We start from the raw sequence: 9,222 nt of genomic DNA on the forward strand, positions 1-9,222 counted from the left end.
AGGTTTGATGGTTCAACCCATGCCAGCAGTTCCCAGAATGCCTCTCTTTCCATGTGGGAAAACTTAACCTCACATGAGATTTGAAGGGTATTTGTTTTCACCTACTGTCACGTTGACGGCTAGCCCATTTGGGACGGATCAAGCATGGGGCCAAAATCTGCTGTCACGTCTTCATGCCACTTGAGAGACATTTCCAGAGGTAAACACTTAGCTGAGTGGAAGCCAGTAAAATATGGAATATTCACATGGATGTTTGGAGTAATATTCTGGGCGCCTGTTTTGCGTGGGTATCTCGACATCTCCTGAGCGGTTTTCACGACACAGTGATCCCAGATGTGGCCTTTGTGTTGTCGTCCAGCCCGGCACTCTCACTCTAACCCGCCTGGGACACACGCCACTGTTTTGGTCCTGAGAATCATGGGTTCTCGTTTTAAGGCAATGGGCTGTTTATATGGGCCACGCCAACTGGATCCGTGATTGCAGGCCACTGGTTTATTTTAATTAGCCATGGAGAGCAGTTCCGATGGATTTTGAGTGTGACTCACCCCTTTTTCAAAACATTAGTCTCCACCAAGTCCCACTGTTGCCCTTTGAGGTTGGGTTTCATTTCAGATTAGTAAAAAGAAGGGGCCATGTATACTGTATGTGTAGTTGTGTTTACATTAAGACAGAGACTAAAGGAAAGTGTTACTCGTGCAAGGCCAGTGAAAATGTACTAGAGATTTTCTCTTAAAAACGTTCCTTGCACTGAAACGACAGTAGTTTGCAATTGAAAATGCACTCAGTTCATCGTGGACAGAAAAACTAATCTAATCTAAATTCGAGATGGCATGGTGTCTGTGAGCCAGTGAAGTTGAAATGAAAGGCAGCACTCAGCAAGACTGCAAAAAACATCTGGTTTTCTGCTGCTGGTCCTGGAATAATACACCTTTAATTGTAAAATTGTTCAAATAGATTTGATTTTACATTCAATTTACTGCACTCGAGGTGGCCGTCCAACTCATCCACCATATAAAGTCAAAACCCAGAAACGTGAAGAAATAAGGGAGAATATTTGCCTGTTCTAGCGGGGTACAACATGTAGAAGGAGAAGTAGGATGGTTACAGTTTGGTTCTGTAACCATTGATTGGTTATAGTACACAATTTAATTTAATTATGTCATTATCACATGAGAACAAAAACTGTCAGAATGTCAGTCTCTCAATCAAGAAGATGCTCTTTTACTTTAAACATATGCCAGGAGCTAAACAGGTCAGTTTCATGTGTTATAAATATTTGACTTTACTATGTACTAGGTTGTTCTCAAATATTTTTTTCAACCTTATCTTAATCTTTAATATAGCATCTGTAGTTTGAGATATCAATACGAATATTTGCTGATTCATGTGTGGAGAAAGCTAAAAAGCCTGACAATCATCAATGGACCATCGTGGTACCAAACATTTTTTTTTATAATCACCACATCAAATCCTCAGACACAGACAAAGGAATTCACAACTATTGAAGCAAACCAAAGCACTGGAATAGCTATATTTTCTTATGCTTTCCTTAAATATCTGCTTTTGTAATTTCACATGGTTTTTAAAGTTAAATTCAAACAGAAAGTCATTAATTTTCTATCTGCGGCATTAAGACACTCATCACTCATCACAAATTTGTGATTGTAATTTTTGCAGAAAAATAGAACAGAACCTTTTTACATTAGAATATCCTAAAGGATAGCTTTTTTCCCAGTGACACCAGCAGTTCATTTCCACAGCCTCTCTGGCAGAGTGCTTTAAGTGAATCTAGTTTATTCAAAACACATGAGCAGCATTCGAGAGGCTGAGCCACAGCTTCAGACTTGTAGTAAAGACGTCCTTTGATGTAGCCACATCAGTACACTCAATACACAAACGTAGACACTTGCCGAAAGAAAAGTGTGGTCTGACATTTCCAACTTATCACATGGTATCAGGTTTCCTTTGTGTACAAATGCAGTGGCTTGGCGTTTGGAAAGAGCTTAGTGAAATTGTCATGGACTGTCATGGACTGCCAAAAGATTGCAAATGATATCCTTCATTCTTCCTGTAACTTCAATTTATGTTCACTCTATCGCTACCTGTCTGCAACATTCATGTTGTTTAGACTGTGTGTGTGTGAGAGAGAAGCAGCTTGCTTTCCGATGCAACCACTAAACATGAATTCAACTTATTCGCAACCCCTGAGAGGAACTAGATGACAGTCCTATCCGATACATACTCATTATGCCCTGCAAAAGTGAGATATCGTGTGCAGATATGTGTGGGAAAGACAACTCCAGCTATGTCATTCTTACTTCATGCTTTTATTGTTGAAGGAAAACAGCACACTCACCCAAATGCCTCAGCAGAGCACCTTTTAAACACTCGTAACTGTTAAAAGCTGCAGCTGCAGGGATCAGTTACATTCTTTATCTCACCTTATAGAGCTTTTTCGAATGAGAGCTATAAATTTTCAGTCTTGTGCTGCTCAAGAGCGGCCGTTTGTGAATCTGTAGTGCTTTTTATCTCCTTTTTTTCACATTGGCTTCAAATTAATTTTCTCGCAGCTGTTAACAGACGTTGAAAGGAGAAATGGGTTGTAATTATTAAAAGTCTACTGGGGGAGGTTATATAAAACACCATTTGAGTGAGTAAGCAGCCAAAACCATACAGTCGTGGTGCTCTAGAGAAAGAAAAGAGAAAAATTACTGGCAGACAGATTTGTAAGAACTAGCCAAGACTTCTCTGGTTAAATGACTAATTCTAATTTAATCATTAAGTAACATAAACACCTTTAAAAGATAGAAGAAAAAAATATGATTAGCGCTCTAATCGACACAAAAGTCTCCCAGACAGATTGTTCAGTAATAGAGAGAAATATCTTTAGACAAAACTTATTTCCTTCAGGTGGACATTAGAAAAATGGGAATATTTTGAGAAAAACACAAGTGTGAGTTACACAACCTCTTATTGAAACCAAAAGAAAATACTTTAGAATCATTTGTGTATCTTGGAGAACCTGTTAATTCATATCAGCCCATAAAATCACCATCATTTCTGAGGAACGCTGCCTGTGTACACGTTAACTCCACTTTTTTCCCCTCCGTATCCATTTCACACTTTATGAAACGCATATCAGACATGTCAGCCGGGGCCAAACAGATGTATCACTGTGTGTCTTATTTCAATTGGAAGGATGTGAGGAAGAAATATTACAGAAATTTTAAACATAGCGGACCCAAATGTGACGAGGAGCCGTATCATCCAGTAAGCCTGAACGGAATGTCTTTGGGTCAATTATAATACAGTTCACTATTCCCCCGTCTTTTTATTTGGTTTATACAACCAAATTAAATGGTAATCACCTGATAATAAGGCAGCCACTCAGGAAAGACATTTCTAAATGTCAAAATGCACTGAAGAATGTCAGTAGTCAGAAAATACTTGCCTTTTAGACCACAAGTTTTCGATTCCTGACTCATCCAGCTTGGCACATTAAAATAACAGCCTACACACTGAAACAATTATGAGAATAATATGGGGTGTTTTAACAGCTGTAGACTGGGGGAGGGCAGGGTGAGAGGCTGCGGGATTCGATGAATCGTGGAATGCCAAGAGAGGAGAGACCTATCACAATACCAGGGTCTCACTCAACAATGACAAAAAAAGGTACATTTCAATATCGGACAAGTTGGAAATTAAACGCCTTACAAAGACTCTGGTTTCTTCTGCCAGTGCGTGTGCATCCAGACGCTGACACATCTTTGGCACAGAGGTACTAGAATAGGTTGTTTTTTAGGAATCGTGAATCTAAAACATTATAAAGCCCTTTTGAAGGTCAGCGCTTTCCCTCAGAGTGAGAGATTAGTAAGTGGATGGATACATATGTGCATATATTGAATGTCCTTCTAGGCTTATGCAGCTTTTAAAGTGATAGACAACTAATAAAAAATACTATAGTTTGCCATTTTGGATACACTTACAGTAATAACCCTCACCTTACAGGTCTTAGTGGTCTGTGGAGTCTCCCGCCTGCCAACACTTTTAGAGCTCACTAATTACACTAATTGTTATATCTTCCTTTTTTCTCCACTGATGACTCCATACTTAAGACTCCAGAAACTGCACACTGCAAAGAAATAGTCACAGCAAGTACCTCCCCATGAAACCACAATTTGTTGTTTCCACATTTGAGTTTGTGTGCAAATTCCAAAAACAAGATATAACATGTTAATTAGTAGTATTAGAGGTGCTGGTATGGGTGGATTTTTTCAATCTTTGGAAAGAATCAAGCTTTCAGTGTATGTGATAAGCTCAAGCTTCAGAAACTCTTGCATTTCCCAAAATGTCTAACTACTCCTTTAAGCTCACTAGTTAACAACAAGAACAAAGTAGCCTACACCCCCAACCTAGTCTTTTTGACCTGAATGCTTTACTTGCAGAGATATGTGGCTGAAACATACCAGAAAATGTTCAACAAATTTTGCTTGAATTTCAAACCCAGGCCATTTTGGTTAGCCTACACAAGAAAAAAAAAAAACAGGACAATGTTGTGTCTAGACAGTAACATGTAAAGCTTTGTTCAGCTGCAAATGTCTGTATGTAGGGTAGGGTGACAGTAGCTGATAAAGGAACAATTTTAGTCTTTCACCTTCAGGGGGTTTAAACTGAGCCTTTTCCAGTAACAAACCTTCAGGTTGCAAAAATGCTCTTCCTGCTCATACAGCTGCCCCTCTGGTGGCCATGACTGATACTCCTCTCACCACACGGGCCCCTGGGAAAAGCACATAAGACGCTCCACTCCATGACCCAAAACATCTGCTGCTAATATGGGTCACTTTTATCCCCAGGTCCCCTAAAAAAAAAAAAAAAAAACCCTGCACATGACAACTAAATGAAAAACACAAATGGCATGAATCAACCGGCTGTGTGTTATTTCCCAGCACTTGTATCAACATGCTAGAGAACCCGCTGAGCTGTGAAATATCCAAGCTAGGACACCCGTTGGTTCGCCTCGGCTCCAAAAAAGGCTCTTCCTGGGCCAGGGTCAAGCGAGGAGAGAGCAACAGCAGTCAGGTCATTGTGTCTGGAAAGTGGCATTTGTTGTGACGGATACAGGGCGAGGTTACAAAAAGACTGTGAATTTAGCTGCAGGATAAATAGCAGTGAACGTTTTCAGGAGTTGCCTGAATTGCTTGAATATTCTCGGGATCTACTTTAAAAGGACAATCTCGAAGATTTTCATTTCAATAAATGTCTGTTAAGTGACTATCCATTGCCAAATTAGTTAACACAATGGTGATTGGGCCATCTTTTCCAGGAATGTCACCACAGACAACCAGTTTGTAATACTTCAAACATATAAATATTGCAATACTTTCATAAGCTAAAGGCTCAGTCACCAATGTGTTACCTAATTTGGCGATAGTGACTTAACAGACATTTATTTAAAGTTTTTGTATGAAATGATAACACCCTGAGTGGAGTGGACCGTGACAGCAACAGTTGATTAATGAAAACAAAACGACTCACTTTTCAACAAAGACAATGCACCGGCACCCATTTAAGAACCCAAAACCAGCTGTAAAAGCTCCCCTAAGAGCGAGATTCTGTATGTGTGTCTATGCATGTGCAGTCGCTTGACCCACAAGTCAGGGAGGAGCTTTCTTATCAGGTACTGTTCTCTAAACAGCGAGAGCTCCGCTGGTATCAGGATTCAGAGGAGAGCAAACATCTGTAGCAGACATGAGCGAACAGCTATTTGTTTGTCAGACTGTGATTAAGTGCATGACTCAAGCTATGAGGAAAGCCCTGATAAAGATGTCCATTAGCTGTCCCAAACTCTCTCTCACATTATTGCTGTGTTGTTGAAACTCCTTAAATAGAAGCACTTCTCTTTATTGTGGCGATGGTATTGTAGCCAGTCACCATTTAGATTATAGTCTAAATAGAAAAATGGCGGCAGCACCATTTTTAAATGCCTCTTCAGTGAGATATCAAGAAAAGTACAGTTGCTTCCAACACAAGACCTCTAATCCTCAGCTGCAGCTCTGGGCCCACTTAAGTGTTTTGTTCTTCTGTGGTGCATGAAGACCTTTGTAGTCCAGTGTTACAATTAATTTTCTGTTCTTCTTTGGCAGGAAGTAGAGTGAGATGCCGTTTGCCATAACTTTTCGCCTGTGAATTGCCTTCTTGTTCCAAGGTGCCACTCCCCGCCCCCCTCCTCCCTCGCCCTTAGACGATTTGCGTCTACTGACCTCTAAATAGGGAAGTTTTATGCAGTTGACCTTTGACTTTTACGTCTCCATATTTATGTCTGAGAAAATAGTGAAATTATGACACTTAACACTGTCGCCTGCATGTGTCTGGAGCTGCTCTGTGAAGACTGGGGGCCATTGAGACCACAGGTCAATTCATGACACCCTTCTCTCTTGTTTAAAAGTGACGCACTGAGACACATTCACATTGACATGCCGTGAAAACCTAATGGATTGTAAAGCCTGTTATTAAAGTTTCAGACTGCACTGAATTTCTGCTCTTATTTCTTTTATGAGTTTAATTATAGCAATATATAAGCGAAAAGAAGGTAGTGTTATTTTACACGCAATTTACACTAATTACAAAATTATTTCTAAGTAATTGTGAGGTCATACAGTTAACGCTTAACAAAGATTATGTGAGGTGGCAGTCAAAAACACATAGAAGAGATGAGACTTGAACACTCATAATTGGTTGAAACATTCCGGACTTGCCACTGAACGGGTCTATGAACAGGTCTAGTGGGCCCCCCAGAGGACAAATTCCAAACATCATGGCTCTCTGTCAATAGTGGCACTGAAACGACCAACTTTAAATGTAATATATGCCATAGCCTCTGGTGGTGAAACACCGGTGTGTTTGATTTTGTTTTTGTTTGTTTTTGTATAGGCCTTTTGTATAGAATAGGTCTTGCAGATAGAAAATAATCTCTTTGCAATTATCAAAAATACATTCCAGATGCCACGCTGCAGAAACAGATGGCACAATCACTCAATTCCTAAATGAAAACGAAAAAAGTTTAAACTTAATGAAATAAACACAAACAAAATCAAGAGCGAGGGGGGAAAATCTTGCTACCTTTACAGTCCGATTACACAATGGCTCTTTATATGGAATGAAGCATTTACATCAACCTCAGGTGTCAACTCCGCAGCCCATATCTGTGCTCTCTGACACGCGTAAGCACTGAGCCATCTGTGAGTAACAATTTAGCACAATCATCTGTTGGGGGTTAGTCTTGTATACGAGGAGCCAGAAGCCTGCAGTAGCCTCTTTGATCATCTTCCTGATGTGTGGTCACAGTGGTTTCACTTTGCTCTTTTTGGCTCAATCAGGGGCCCCTTGAATGCAGCAAGGTCCAACTTTAGAAAACAAGAACCTGCCCACTGCAGAGGCACCGCCGAGATCCAATCAGTGAGCAATCAGATTCCCTCTTATCTATTTGGCTTGGCTGGATGTGGATGTTAATCAGTCCCATATCTCGGTAATGGTGTTCCTGTTAATTGCCTCCCTTCGTTCTGGCTGTATCCCCTTTCGCTTATGATCTCTATCTGCAAATGAGGTCAGAAAGGCATATGGATCTTGTTTCCAGCCTGGCTCTTCTGAATCCTAACAGAGGACGTTTGGAAACAGTGCTGGCCGTGTGGCCTGGCGTTTAAAGCTGTCCTAAGATCAAGGCACTTGTCGTCGCTCCCATGTGTTGATGTCACTGCTCTGTCAGGCCTTGAAGTCGTTCGTTATGACCCTTGTTTAAGCTTAGCTTCAGTTCTCCAGCAGTCTCTAGGATACAGCACAGTATATGGCTGCCTTTCAGAACAACGTCTAGAGTATGTTTCCCACAATAGGATAGACTAAGTCCCCAGTCTTATCGCAAGTCAGCGCCCCATGAGAATGATGTGATTTGCATATTCATTGGGCTTTTGCATCTGATGCCCATCTCGTTAGACCTGGTAACGGTGTGATATCTGGACAGCTCCAGGGCAAGTCAGCCACCCGTCTGAATGACATGCAAATATAAAAAGATCATGCAGACCATGATTTGGTTAATCACATTTTATACCATGACTGGCCTGGACTGACCTGGTCTGGAAATAGGGTTCTAGTCTAACCGAGTTAAGAGCTCAAACCTGCTGCTGACACAGCATGACAAAAATTGAAAAATTTATTTGACAAATGAACTATGATGCAAATATCCGCCTTTGGAGATGGAGATCCATATGGAGCTAAGGTCGGCTGGGTCATACTGAATTGTCTTTTTGTAACCTTCTCTCGAACCTCCAAACCTTCTTTCACTGCGAGAGGGTGAACTGTCATTTCTTTCAAGCTTCTCCTCATGCATAAATAAACCTGTACCCTCCTCTCCCCAGCCAACCCTTGGGCCTACTCGAGGGAGCAGAAGGTCTAAGAGCATTCCTCCATGAAGACTTTCCCTTTTCTAACTTTGCTTTGATTTTACGCTCATTATCCCCCCCTGCAGCTCCGCCGGTCCTGGACAAGAGACCCCATACCTGATGAAACAATGGGGGAGCTGTGCTGCATGATGAAGCTAAGCCGAGCTCGGGGTGGCAGGAGGGAATTGCATTGTCTCCCTACGTCACAGTGCCACAGGAGAAAAAAGGGGGAGACGCCATTATCCCCCATTCTCTGCAGATCAAATTAATTAGCAGCAGAGCGCTCCTGAAAGAAGTGACTCTCCAAAGTGGGACGTCTTACCCAGTCAGTTCTGCTCATAACCCTTTGTTATTCACGGGTGCCCAGCTGTTGTGCTGCTGCTGTCAAAGCAGAGGACCTTCTCCCCGATCTTCAACCTCCTCGCTCCTAATGATGCCCTCAAGGCACCAGGGCTAGAGGGCAGGTGGCAGGGTGAAAGGTCTCTCTGGATGGAACAAACTCCCCTCACTCTGATGACTTCTCCCATCTTGTTTGAAGTACCGCAGAAGCTAAAAATCCACAAAGATTTGCTGTTGCTTGATTGCTGAAGGAGTGTTTTCCAGGGTGATTCATTAACTGAAGGGAACTTACCAGCTTTGAATATTCTTCTTACAAAAAAGTGTGAACACGCTGTTACAAACATCAGGTGTTAAGTGGCAGGCGCTGATAATTATAACTGTTGGAATCTGAGAATACATGCTTGTAAAAAAGACATTTTTCGTTACATTTAAAAAGAAAATTGTAAAAGTG

The sequence above is a fragment of the Dicentrarchus labrax genome, unplaced genomic scaffold (genome assembly GCF_905237075.1).
Source record: "Dicentrarchus labrax unplaced genomic scaffold, dlabrax2021, whole genome shotgun sequence".
NCBI lineage: Eukaryota > Metazoa > Chordata > Actinopteri > Moronidae > Dicentrarchus > Dicentrarchus labrax.